This window comes from Mus caroli, unplaced genomic scaffold, assembly GCF_978045245.1.
Source record: "Mus caroli unplaced genomic scaffold, Mus_caroli_1 scaffold_3, whole genome shotgun sequence".
NCBI classification, from domain to species: domain Eukaryota; kingdom Metazoa; phylum Chordata; class Mammalia; order Rodentia; family Muridae; genus Mus; species Mus caroli.
The window spans coordinates 39,850,959-39,866,119 of record NW_028227258.1 but is presented as its reverse complement, the minus strand read 5'-3'; positions in this window follow the sequence as shown (position 1 = coordinate 39,866,119).

The following is a 15,161-nucleotide window of genomic DNA, read 5'->3' as shown; positions in this document are numbered from 1 at the left end:
GTCATCAAAAAAGACAGGGAGGGGCACTTCATACTCATCAAAGGTAAAATCCTCCAAGAGGAACTATCAATCCTGAATATCTATGCTCCAAATACAAAGGCAGCCTCATTCATTAAAGAAACTTTAGTAAATCTCAAAGCACACATTGCACCTCATACAATAATAGTGGGAGACTTCAACACACCACTTTCACCAATGGACAGATCATGGAAACAGAAACTAAACAGGGACACAGTGAAACTAACAGAAGTTATGGATCAAATGGATCTGGCAGATATCTACAGAACATTTTACCCTAAAACAAAAGGATACACCTTCTTCTCAGCACCTCATGGTACCTTCTCCAAAATTGACCACGTAATTGGTCACAAAACAGGACTCAACAGATACAAAAACATTGAAATTGTCCCATGCATCCTATCAGATCACCATGGACTAAAGCTGATCTTCAATAACAAAATAAATAATAGAAAGCCAACCTTCACGTGGAAACTGAACAACACTCTTCTCAATGATACCTTGGTCAAGGAAGGAATAAAGAAAGAAATTAAGGACTTTTTAGAGTTCAATGAAAATGAAGCCACAACATACCCAAACTTATGGGACGCAATGAAAGCATTTCTAAGAGGAAAACTCATAGCTCTGAGTGCCTCCAAAAGGAAACTAGAGAGAGCACACATTAGCAGCTTGACAACACACCTAAAAGGACTAGAACAAAAGGAAGCAAATTCACCCAAGAGGAGTAGACGGCAGGAAATAATCAAACTCAGGGGTGAAATCAACCAAGTGGAAACAAGAAAAACTATTCAAAGAATCAACCAATCAAGGAGCTGGTTCTTTGAGAAAATCAACAAGATAGATAAACCCTTAGCCAGACTCACTAGAGGGCACAGGGAAAGCATCCTAATTAACAAAATCAGAAATGAAAAAGGAGACATAACAACAGATCCTGAAGACATCCAAAACACCATCAGATCCTTCTACCAAAGGCTATACTCAACAAAACTGGAGAACCTGGATGAAATGGAGAAGTTCCTAGACACATACCAGGTACCAAAGCTGAATCAAGAACAGGTTAATGATCTAAACAGCCCTATATCCCCCAAAGAAATAGAAGCAGTCATTAATAGTCTCCCAACCAAAAAAAGCCCAGGACCAGATGGGTTTAGTGCAGAGTTCTATCAGACCTTCAAAGAAGATCTAATCCCAGTTCTTCACAAACTATTCCACAAAATAGAAACAGAAGGTACTCTACCCAACTCATTCTATGAAGCCACAATTACTCTGATACCTAAACCACAAAAAGACCCAACAAAGATAGAAAACTTCAGACCAATATCCCTTATGAATATTGATGCAAAAATCCTCAATAAAATTCTTGCTAACCGAATCCAAGAACACATCAAAACAATCATCCATCCTGACCAAGTAGGTTTCATCCCAGGGATGCAGGGATGGTTCAATATACGGAAATCCATCAACGTAGTCCAGTATATAAACAAACTCAAAGACAAAAACCACATGGTCATCTCGTTAGATGCGGAAAAAGCATTTGACAAGATCCAACACCCATTCATGATAAAAGTCTTGGAAAGATCAGGAATTCAAGGCCCATACCTAAACATGATAAAAGCAATCTACAGCAAACCAGTAGCCAACATCAAAGTAAATGGTGAGAAGCTTGAAGCAATCCCTCTAAAATCAGGGACTAGACAAGGCTGTCCACTTTCTCCATACCTATTCAACATTGTACTTGAAGTCCTAGCCAGAGCAATTCGACAACAAAAGGAGATCAAAGGGATACAAATTGGAAAAGATGAAGTCAAAATATCACTCTTTGCAGATGATAGGATAGTATATATAAGTGACCCTAAAAATTCCACCAGAGAACTCCTAAGCCTGATAAACAGCTTCGGTGAAGTAGCTGGATATAAAATTAACTCAAACAAATCAATGGCCTTTCTCTACACAAAGAATAAACAGGCTGAGAAAGAAATTAGGGAAACAACACCCTTCTCAATAGTCACAAATAATATAAAATATCTTGGCGTGACTCTAACTAAGGAAGAGAAAGATCTGTATGATAAAAACTTCAAGTCTCTGAAGAAAGAAATTACAGAAGATCTCAGAAGATGGAAAGATCTCCCATGCTCATGGATTGGCAGGATCAACATTGTAAAAATGGCTATCTTGCCAAAAGCAATCTACAGATTCAATGCAATCCCCATCAAAATTCCAAATCAATTCTTCAACGAATTAGAAAGTGCAATCTGCAAATTCATCTGGAATAACAAAAAACCTAGGATAGCAAAAACTCTTCTCAAGGATAAAAGAACCTCTGGTGGAATCACCATGCCAGACCTAAAGCTCTACTACAGAGCAATTGTGATAAAAACTGCATGGTACTGGTATAGTGACAGACAAATAGACCAATGGAATAGAATTGAAGACCCAGAAATGAACCCACACACCTATGGTCACTTGATCTTCGACAAGGGAGCTAAAAACATCCAGTGGAAGAAAGACAGCATTTTCAACAAATGGTGCTGGCACAACTGGTTGTTAACATGTAGAAGAATGCGAATTGATCCATTCCTATCTCCTTGTACTAAGGTCAAGTCTAAGTGGATCAAGGAACTTCACATAAAACCAGAGACACTGAAACTTATAGAGGAGAAAGTGGGGAAAAGCCTTGAAGATATGGGCACAGGGGAAAAATTCCTGAAGAGAACAGTAATGGCTTGTGCTGTAAGATCGAGAATTGACAAGTGGGACCTCATGAAACTACAAAGCTTCTGCAAGGCTAAAGACACCATCAATAAGACAAAAAAACCACCAACAGATTGGGAAAGGATCTTCACCTATCCTAAATCAGATAAGGGACTAATATCCAATATATATAAAGAACTCAAGAAGGTGGACTCCAGAAAGTCAAATAACCCCATTAAAAAATGGGGCTCAGAACTGAACAAAGAATTCTCACCTGAGGAATACCGAATGGCAGAGAAACACCTGAAAAAATGTTCAACATCCTTAATCATCAGGGAAATGCAAATCAAAACAACCCTGAGATTCCACCTCACACCAGTCAGAATGGCTAAGATCAAAAATTCAGGTGACAGCAGTTGCTGGCGAGGATGTGGAGAAAGAGGAACACTCCTCCATTGTTGGTGGGATTGCAAGCTTGTACAACCACTCTGGAAATCAGTCTGGCGGTTCCTCAGAAAATTGGACATAGTACTACCGGAGGATCCAGCAATACCTCTCCTGGGCATATATCCAGAAGATGTCCCAACCGGTAAAAAGGACACATGTTCCACTATGTTCATAGCAGCCCTATTTATAATAGCCAGAAGCTGGAAAGAACCCAGATGTCCCTCAACAGAGGAATGGATACAGAAATTATGGTACATTTACACAATGGAGTACTACTCAGCTATTAAAAAGAATGAATTTATGAAATTCCTAGCCAAATGGATGGACCTGGAGGGCATCATCTTGAGTGAAGTAACACAATCACAAAAGAACTCACACAATATGTATTCACTGATAAGTGGATATTAGCCCAAAACTTAGGATACCCAAGATTTAAGATACAATTTGCTAAACGCATGAAACTCAAGAAGAATGAAGACCAAAGTGTGGACACTGTGCACCTTCTCAGAATTGGGAACAAAACACCCAGGGAAGGAGTTACAGAGACAAAGTTCGTAGCCGTGATGAAAGGATGGACCATTTAGAGACTGCCGTACCCAGGGATCCATCCCATAATCAACTTCTAAACGCTGACACCATTGCATACACTAGCAAGATTTTGCTGAAAGGACCCAAATATAGCTGTCTCTTGTGAGACGATGCTGGGGCCTAGCAAACACAGGAGTGGATGTTCACAGTCAGCTATTGGATGTATCACAGGGCTCCCAATGGAGAAGCTAGAGAAAGTACCCAAGGAGCTAAAGGGATCTGCAACCCTATTGTTGGAACAACATGATGTACTAACCAGAACCCCGGAGCTCTTGTCTCTAGCTGCATATGTATCGAAAGATGGCCTAGTCAGCCATCAATGGAAAGAGAGGCTCATTGGACTCGCAAACTTTATATGCCCCAATATAGGGGAATGCCAGGGCCAAAAGAATGGGAATGGGTGGGTAGGGAAGTGGGGGGCGCTATGGGGGACTTTTGGGATAGCATTGGAAACGTAATTGAGGAAAATATGTAATAAAAATATTAAAAAAAAAAAAAAAAGAACAAATGCTTTGAAGTCAGAAAGATCTGTATTCATATCCCAGCACCTGCAGTGTGACCTTGGGGACCTTGCAAAATATTAATTTTCTTATCTAAAAAATAGGTGAAAATATATTAATATTACTATAGGGTTATTTGAAAGAATTAATTAGATAATACATGTAGGTTATTTATTACAACATCTAGCTATAGTAATCACTTAATAGTCAGTAACAAGCTATATGATTATTATCATTTTCCTTTAATATCTGCATGGATTGTAATCAAACATTAATCCTTTTATTACAAAATAGGAACAAAAATACAGGTTCTAAAAATAGCTTGTGAGGCTTAGGGACTATATGAAGCTTTGTTTTATATCTTATTTCAAACATCGTATTTATATTCAAACCATAAGCTACTAACTCTACAGTCAGATTCCTGTTTATAAAGTAAGACCTATTCTTGGAAAAATATTGACAACCCTGCATAAAATAAACTATGCTTCCTAGGCATTGCCTTCACTGAAGAAAATTAATCTTAAAAGTTAAGTTGATGAATATATAAAAGAAAACTAACATTTCCAGAGCTATGGTTGACTATGAAAATTGAATCCTAAGTTTTGGATGATCTTGCAAAAATATAAGCTTGAACTTCTAGCCAAATTCACAATCTTTTCCTAGTTTCCACATCAAGGGTGCATTGAAGAAGCAGCTTTGTTTCATAATGGGTTTTGTTTAAGAAATTTACAAACAAATGGTGACCTTTGAATTCTAGAGAAGTTTTAAACAAGTTAATATAAAGCTGCTTTAGTACTGAGTCCCATGATTGCAGTATAAAATGAGAAATCAACCACATAAAAGCTCAGTTCGTTCGTTCATGTTCTCTCTCTCTCTCTCTCTCTCTCTCTCTCTCTCTCTCTCTCTCTCTCTCTCTCTCTCTCTCTCTCTCCCTCTCTCTCTCTCTCCCTTCCTTCCTTCCTTTCTTCCTTCCTTCCTCCTCTTTCTTCTTCTTTTTGTTTTTTGTTTTTTGAGAAAGCGTTTCTCTATATGACTGTCTTGGAACTCACTATGTAGACCAGCTTAGCCTCGAACTCAGAAATCCTCCTGCCTCTGCCTCACAAGTGCTAGGATTAAAGGCACGTGCCACCATTGCCTGGCAAAAGCTCAATTTTTAAGAAGCCAGGATAGTCCATTCAGGACAAAGAATGGATGTGAACTCTAGCTCTAAAAGCAAGTGAGGGGCTGCTGAAGCTGTATACACCAAAAGAGATTTGCTATTGTGTAATTCACAAGAGCTGTGTCTACCTGTGCAGAGACAGGAGGCTAGACTCTGGGCTACTTCAAGGAGGAGCACGAACATTGGGACCAATCTGAAACTCAAAGTACTGGAAGATACTTAGTGCAAAAAAAAAAAAAAGTAAGAAAATGGATTAAAGTAAGAAGGTTGACACAGAGAACATATGAAGAGACTCAGATTTTTCCACTTGGACCTGGGGTGTGGAAAATTTTCCTTATACATTTTTTTAAACCTGTTTTAGGATATAGAAGCTTCCCAACTTAAACAAACAAACAAAATCCAATTGTTTATATTTCTTATCTATTGTGAATAGAACAGCTATGAACACTGCTGGACAAGTATCTGTGGAGTAGGAGATCTAGGCATTTGGGCATCTACCAAATAATGTTATAAGTGGGCCATATAGATTTACTTTTAGCCTTTTGAGGATTTTATGCCAGGGTGGCTGCACCAGGTTACAATTCTACCAGAAGCGAATAAAGATTCCAGTCTTCCTACACATTTGCCTTCAATTGTTTTGATGATCTTAGACTTTCTGACTGTTGTGAGATGAAATCTCATGATTGTTTTAATTTAAATTTTTTTTTGTAATTGCTAAGAATGATGAGTAGTTTTAAAATTATTTCTTAGCCATTTTATTTTCTCTATTGAGAACTCTCTGTTCAGATTCATAGCCCATTTTTCAATTGGGTCATTTGTTTTCCTATGTTTATGGAATTCTTTATATATTCAGGATATTAATCCTCTGTCAAACTTACAGTTGGCAAAAGTTCTCCCCCACTCTGTAGGTGTCTTATTCATTTGATAGTTTCTAATGAATGGGTAAGGAAAATATGGTAATTATTCACAATGGAACACTATTCAGCTGTAAAGAAACAATGGTATTTTCAGGATAAATGGATAGAACCAGAAAATACTATATTGAGTGAGATAACCTAAGCCCTGAAAGATACAGGCCACATGAGGAAGGAATAACCAAGAAAGCCTGATAAAACATCAAGAAACCGTACTATTTTTATATTTATCTATATTATACACAATATGTATACATGTAGTTTAAATGAGCTTAGACCACTTGGGCTGACCATTGCCCGAGAGCCAGTGACTATGTAAAAAAATTTCCAGTATCAGGCATGAGAAATATCTGATTGAGTTGTTGATCAGGATCATCCAAATGACTCCCAAAACAGTACAGGCTATCACTGTTGCCCTTGGTTGCCTTTAAGAGATTGAAGGCAAATCCACACTGCTAAAGGCACTATACACTTCAGACACAGAACTTGCAGGATTCAAGTGGGATCTAAACAGAAACCCTCCTTCTTATGGTCTAGCTTTCACAATATCAGAAAGTGCTACATAAGCTGCCAAGTGAGAGAAACAATCAACAGCTCTATCCAGCTGTGATGTGAATGACAATTATGGCAAGATGTCACCACAGGTACAATAGTGGTATTCACATATTGACAGTCTAATAGGACTTAAGGGGTACTCATGAGGAGAGAGATTATGTCTGGTGTTAGAACCCTAGATAATTACCCAGAGCTAGTAGGGTCACGAATCTTGGAAGACAACCTACTATCATCAGTTTACTAGATCACCATAATTACTATCCATATTCTAAAATGTATTCTTATATCCATAGGTACATGTAGCTCTTACCCTTTACCGAAGAAGCTTCTGTCTGCCAGGTAATTAAAGAAAACCACTGCTGGTGGTAATGCAGAGATTGGTGGAATGTGGAGAACTCACGTCCAATAGAAACATCGACAACACAATCCTGCAACCAAGGAAACATCACAGAAAAGGGGTTAGATAGCTCAGAGAAGTCAGAGGACCAGGAAGTCTGCTGTGAGATCATGTCTCCTAGGACTAACAGAAATGCTGCATGTGTTGTACTTTAACACTAAGGCTGCCTAAATAAGATCTGAATAATGACATTGTCTATCAATAGACATGTTAGGACAGAAGGGCTGGGCAAGGAACAACAGAAAACTATTGAGAAACTATTGAGATGGCTATAGAGAGATGGAGAAATAGCTTTTCCTAGGAATGAAATAGCTTTTCCTAGTTGTCAAGCTGTTACCACTGAAATCATATACACACAAGCCATAATACATTTATTTAGCAGGTGGATTTATATATACTCATGTGCACACACACACACACACACACACACACACACACACACACACGCACACACACCAAAGGGCAAAAAAATGGAGGTCACCAATTTGAGAGGGAGTACAAGGAGTGAGGTGGAAGAAAGAAGTCAGGTGGAGGAGACATGGGAGATACTGGAGAGGAGAATGGGAAGGGAGAAAATGATATAATTATATTTTAATTAAATTTTTGTGAGGAGCGGGTGCAGCCGCCACCCCAAGATGGCGCCTGGGATGGCTGTGCCTGACTTCCTCATTATCTCAGACTTATCCACATCCCAGCCGCCTGCACTGCACAGATGCCATGCCTTGTCAGTTCGCCTGAGGTTTCATCACTTGCTGTGAACCTATGGACTGCCGTTACTTGACTGGGGTGATTGGGAGGAGTCAGTAGGGTATTTAAGGTGTGCCCCGGGGTTGTTCAGGGGGATTCCTGTTCCTGCATTGCAATGCTAAGTGTTCCTGAATAAACCTGCTTGAAGAAGGACAACATGGTGTTGCGTCTTTCCTGCTGGTAGGGGTGGATATGGCAATTTTTAATAAAAAGTAAAATAAAATGACCTTCTAACTGATGATACTTCTATGGAATCTGAAGTAAACATATTCAAATACCCTGTAAAGGACATGCACCCCAAATAGACAGCACAGGGCTTCCACAGGGCAGATGAGTATATATACTCTCATTTCAATATTGCTAGCACATAGGGAAGCAGGGCACTGAGGGGACTCTCAGCAGAATGGCACACACATGTAATAAACCTCTTTGACCTTCAGACACAGAGCTAAGACATTTAAACAGGGTAGATTTTAAATGTATCAAAAGGTTGAAGGATATTTAAGTATAAATTATGAATATAATAATGCAGATGTGAAAAGACTAAAATAGAACATCTATTTTGGAAACATGTAGTCAGGTATGATTGAATGACCCTCATAATTTTATATGTTTGGAAAAAAAAAAACTTGGCCCCTAATTGGTAGAATTGGTTTGGGAAGAATTAGGAAGCATGGCCTTATTGGGAGAGGTGTGTCACTGGGGGTGGGCTTTGAGGTTTCAAAGCCAATGATGGGGGCTAGTCTCTTGTTCACTTTTTGCCTTCAATTTTCAGATAAGATGTAAGTTCTCAGCTACTGATCTGGCTCCATGCCTGCCTGCCTGCCTGCCTGCCTTCTGCCTTGCTGCCTGCTATGATGGTCATGAACCAACCCACTGAAACTGTAAGTGAGCCTCCAATTAAATGTTTTCTTCTATAAGTTGTCTTGGTCATAATATTTTGTCACAGCAATAGAAAAGTAACTGAGAAATCAAGGATATAAGAATAAATTAATGGCAAATAATAATATACATATTTATATATAATCATATATATCACATACATATATAATCATATATATATATATATATATATATATATATATATATATGAAACAGATATATTAAAAATATTTTACCACACATGCCAGCATTCAGTCTTTTCCTCAGTGCTGTGATGATACAGCTGACAGAAGGAAACTTCGGGGACTAAAGGTTTACTTCAGCTCACAGTCTGAGGATACGGTCCATCATGGTAGAAAAGGTATAAAGACAGAGTGTGACATAGATGATCACATTGTGTCCATAGTGAGGACACACAGACAGATGAATGTCCACTTCCTCTTTTATTCTGCCCAGGATGTCAGTTCATTGGTTGCTGGCTGCTCTTATTCAGGATAGGTTTTTAGTCCTCAGTTAATTCAGAAAACACTCTACAAACACATTTGGAGATACGTTTCCTAGGTGAATCTAAATCTAGTTAAGCTGATGTCTGTAATTAAGCATCACACTCATGGTCTGGATAGTGATCTCTTTAGGACTATCACACAGTCTACCATAAGAGAAAGGAGATGAGAATTTTCAAGAGTTAATAAATCTATGATGAACAACTTCCTAGTAGAATTAAATAAAGTAACATATGAACAAATGAATAATTAGATTATCATCACCCCATTGATGCAGCATAGTACAAATCCAATAATTTAAACCAAAGGCAACTAAAATATTGAAAAGAAGATGGAATAATAACTTCAATGTTTAAGGGAAAAATTGTCAATAAATTTTAGCTAAGCTGTAGTGTGGTAGTAAAACTGTTCATGACAGAGTGTTAGACATTATCTGACTCACAGACCCTCACAGGGGCATTCCTGTAATCCCACTGCTGGAGAGTCTGAGTCAACAGACTGAATTTAAGCCTGGACTGCATAAGGCAACTCTAACTCAAAAGGGGAAAAGAAAACAAAAAAAAAAAAAACAAAGCGGAAAAAAAAAAAAAAAAACCAAACAGCTATCCATCAGAGAAACAACAATAAAAAACAACCAAACAACAATTAGAATAGCTAAATACTGGCAGAAAGATTCTAAAAGAAACAAACAAGCCATGGGATGCTAGGAACAGAAACTATAGCAGAGCACATCTCAGTCATTATTGGTCCTGCATCACACAGTTCTCTTCCTGTTTACTTCTGGTGTTTATGTGACTGTGACCACTCTGCTTCCTGTGGGGCTCCTGTGCTACCAATGTGCATGTGAAGTGATAGCATTTTGTGTTAGTGCAATAATATCTTTGCATTGAGAGTAAATGATATTGATCATTAAACTTACAATAGCAGCTTCAGTAGTGTGGTTTGGATGAGAACTGTCTCCCATAGGATCATTTTTTGGAACAGTTGGTCTCCAGCTGGTGGTGCTGCTTGGGTCAATTACAGAGCAGTGGCTCTCAACCTTCCTAATGCTGGCCCTTTAATACAGTTCTTCACGTTGTGGTGACATGCCCCCCCCCCAGTCATACAATTATTTCATTCCTACTTCATAACTGTAATTTTGCTATTGTTATGAATCGTAATGTAAATATCTGTGTTTTCTAATGATCTTGGGTGACCCCTGTGACAGGGTCATTTAACCCCTATAGAGGTCACGATTCATAGGGAAAGAAACACTGGTTATAGAGCCTTGATAGAGGAAGTACATTTCTGTGTGTGAGCTTTGAAGTTCTACCAGTTGGCCCCATTTCCAGTTCTCCCCCTGTTTGCTTCGGGTGTATATGTGAATGCGACCACTCTGCTTTCTGTGGGGCTCATGCCTCTGTCTCCATGTCTACTCCACCATGATAGATGATATCCCTTGTGGCACCATAAGTCAAAATAAATGCTATTCCTTCCTAAGCTGCTTCTGTTAGGATATTTTATCACATCAACTGAAAAGTAACATATATGGTAAAATGGAAACCTATCTACTGAACAGATAAAAATAAAAAGTTCAGCTTCTAAATTAGTAAAGAATGGAAAGACAGTCTAGTAGTTAGACTCCAGAGAAAAACAGAAACATTCTCTCCCATCACAAAAGATTTGGAAAGTAAGGAGTAAAATATCAGATAATAGAATTATAGGTAATTATATTATAGTAAACAAAATAAATGTAAATAATCTAGATTGAATCTTTAAAATCAGAACAACTTCAAATCTATTTAAAATTTACCTTTATGGTACTTGTATAAAGCACAACTAAAACATAAATCAAAAAGTAAAAGATATGGACATGCAGAGTAAATTTAATAAAATGTCATAATATTCCATTCATATTAGATGGAAGAGAAGATGGTATTTTAAAGGATCTTAACAGAAGTACAAGGGACAGTTCATTGCAGGATATTTGATCACACTGTGATCACTGAGATTGTGTTGTTTACTTGAAAAAATTCACTCCTAGTTGTGGTATGGCTCAGTTCTTAGCACATACCTTTAACCCTCTGGCTGGAATACAGACACACCCTTAGCATACACCTTTAATCCCAAGCAATGAAGGTAAAGCTAGTTTGTAGAAGGGAACAGCCATGTTTGAAAATGATGTCTAGTTGAACTGTAGACAAAGTGATGAATCAGAGAAAGATTTGACAGAATAGGTAGGATATGCCCTATTCTTATGAGTACAGAGAGAAAACAGAGGCTACTTAAAAAAGAAGAGGCAATTTTACATGGACAGTTAGACAGCAGCAGGTTACAAAGAGAGAACAAGCTAGACACAGGTGAAGACAGAATGAGCCAGAGAATGAGAAGTCAGAAGATTAGAACAGATTGCCAAAGTTAATATGAGGCCAAGCAGAGCCATTCTCTGCTTGAGAAACTGAGAGAAGAAACTGAGAGAAGCTAGACTGAATCACTCATCTTGAAGACAACTGAGTTAAACCAACCAGCAGAGTTCAGAAAGAACTAGAAAGGGCAAGTTTATCCAGCAGTAAGTCTCAGAGGCTGAAAACATTCTAGGCCCAGATTAGATTGTATGGAGGCAAGAAGCTTCCAAGACTAGGCATAGGTTAGCAGACAGAAGCAGTAAGCCTCAGAGACAACAATTACATCAGGGGAATAAAAGCTATACTTCAACAGTTTTCTAAAGAAACAGAAGGATGGAGTTTCTAATATTTCACAATATATCCTTAATCTATATTAGAAAACAAATCAACAGAATTACAAAGAAGAATTGATTGATTTTTAAGAATATTGGCTGAATTTGATGGTATCCAATAATTGGTAGATTACATGGAAATGTATTAGTACTGCATTTAATATCTGACTAGTTTCATTACTAAATATATACATATATATACATATATGTAGATTCAGATTATTATGAAGGACAAGCAAAGCATTCATGAAAATTTGTGTAAAGAACTTCAAAGGAAATCTCACAGATAACAAAACCACCAATACCACAGACCATGTTCTTCAAAATACAGTTGAATCATTATACCATTGCTCCAGATCACAGCAAAACATCAGTGGAACAGTCTAAAAAACATCTCAAAAATAAATTAAAAAAAATTGGGGCAGGAGGTTGAGTAGACTATCAGTCTAAATGCAAAATGAATCAATAACTCTTGCCCATTTCAAAACTGGCAAATATAAAAATATTATATACAAAAACTATATAAAGCTAACATTAAATTGGTTATGGGAGGTTTTTTATCATTAAATATGAGAAAAGAAGAATAGCTTAAAACTCTGAGTAGATATACCAATTAAAAATCAAAACAAACCAAAGAATTATTTAAGGTAAATAATACCAATAAAGAGATATTGGGATAGAAGTAATTTTTAAAAAAACATAAAAAATAAAGCTAAGTTCTTAAAGCTCTAAGATAGAACTAATCTAACAAGGTAAATTAAAAGTGAAGAAAAAATAGTATTTGCAGTGACAAAGAAACTAGACGTAGAGATTTTAAAATCCTTTCAAACTATTTTCAGACAGAATAGAGAATGAATATGGCATCTACATACAATGACCTTTTATTTGTCTATGCAGAAGTAATGTGATCATGAACTTTAGAAAGGAATGAATGAATCTTAGATGTATTAAATCAGTGATGTGACGCAGACTCACCAGGTAAATCATACATTCTCTCTCAAATGTGAATCACAGACTCATTGATTGTAAGTACATGGATGGATAAGTAGGTGTATGCCTGGGTATAGATAGGCGTTGAGACCAGAAAGGAGATAGAAAGGGAAAAGAAAGTACTGAGAAGCTTGTGTCCTGATAGTGGAAGGAGGTTAGTGGGAGATAAGGGTGCACAGGAGAGGGGTGGGTACATAATAAGACACTCCATATTGTATCATATTTGGGTAAATAGGCCAAATTACATTTGGAATGACAAAAGAAAACAATACACACATATGCAAAGCATATGCAAAATATACAAAATAACATGCTTACTGGGTAGGAATTTAAGTCTGTGGTAGATCACTTGCTTAATATATGCAGTGTCTTGTCTACTTTTTCCAGCATACATATATTGACTTACAAGCAAATTAAAGCTATAAATTTAGCCAAAATTTTAAATAATTTTAAACATGAAAATATACACCATTCATACATTCACATATTGCAGATTTGGGAAGTTTAAAAGAACTTAGAAATGAATATTCTAGAATTTACCTAAGATTTCCCAAAACAGGAAATCAGGAAAAATTCCCAAGCATTTTAAAATCTACCTGAAGAAGAGAAAATTGGATTCTTCCATTAACTTGGATGAATTCAAGAAAATAATCATTTGGTGTTACTATGTATTAATTTCATATAATGAGATAATTTACAAGACAAAAGAAAGGGGAATATGAGATACATCATGGTTAAAACTTTTATCAACATAGGATAGACAGATAATTCGTATAGGCATGAAGTGATGTGACCTAAAGTCAACCAGGATCATGTATTCATATAGAAGACATTTATTCATTGAGGCAGTTCTTCATGTATCCCAGGTTTGCCTGAACCTCTCACTATTGTAGCTAAAGATGACCTTGAACTTATACAACCCTCTCCCAGCCTATTTCTATCATGCTGGGAACTGACCCCAGGGCTTATGTCATACTAGACAAGAATTCTACTACCCGAGCTAGATCCCCAGGCCTGAAGCCTTTTATTTTAAGACTGATAATTTCAGAACCATTGCTTGTAATCCATGGGCTCCCAGAGGGTCTTGCTAGCACATAGGAGTAAAGAAAAAAAAAATCTCATTTTTCACAGACAAAATAATGACTTACACAGTAAACCACAGATAAGTTATAAACTGTTAGGATCACTAATACCAGAACGCAGTATTCTGGTCACAAATTCAATATTTAAAAGTAAATTAAAAAATGTAATGCTAGCGCTTGTCATCTCAAAGGGGCAAAGAAATTAAAGTGATTATCGTAGCACATTTCAAAAAATGCTCAGCCTCTATATGAACAATAATAAGACTGTGTTCAAAGATAAATTGAAGACCCAGCAAGTGAAGTAATTAAATCTGTTCATGGGTGGAAAAGACTTGATGTTCATAAAACATTTAGTTTCCCCAAATCAATGTGTTAAAAACCAATTTAATTTCTAATCTGAGGTTTCTTACACAATTTGACAAGTTAATACCAAAATTCATATAAAAATGCAGAGGTCAATGTTACAAAAATTTGGGAGAATTGTAAGGTGAGAGGATTTGCTTCTAGAGTTCCTCTAAAACTTTAAAGGCCAAACATTATGGTTGGTATAGAAAGACATTTTGGAAAACTACAGAGGCAGTGAAAACAGACCTATGAGTCTTAGGGTAGTGCCACTCTATTTATAGTAACACGCCATATCCCAGACACCGTGCTGTTTAATTGAAGAGAATAAACACACATGTTAAGAAATACTGCGGGGCTGGTAAGATGGCTCAGAGGTTAAGAGTGCCAACTGCTCTTCCAAAGGTCCTGAGTTCAAATCCCAGCAACCACATGGTGGCTCACAACCATCCGTAACAAAATATGATGTCCTCTTCTGGAGTGTCTGAAGACAGCTACAGTACTTACATATAATAAATAAATAAATAAATAAATAAATAAATAAATAAATAAATAAATACTGCAAACAGTCTTACTATAATTTCATTTAATTTAACCTCAGATAAACATCCTAATGGATTTAAGGTCTAA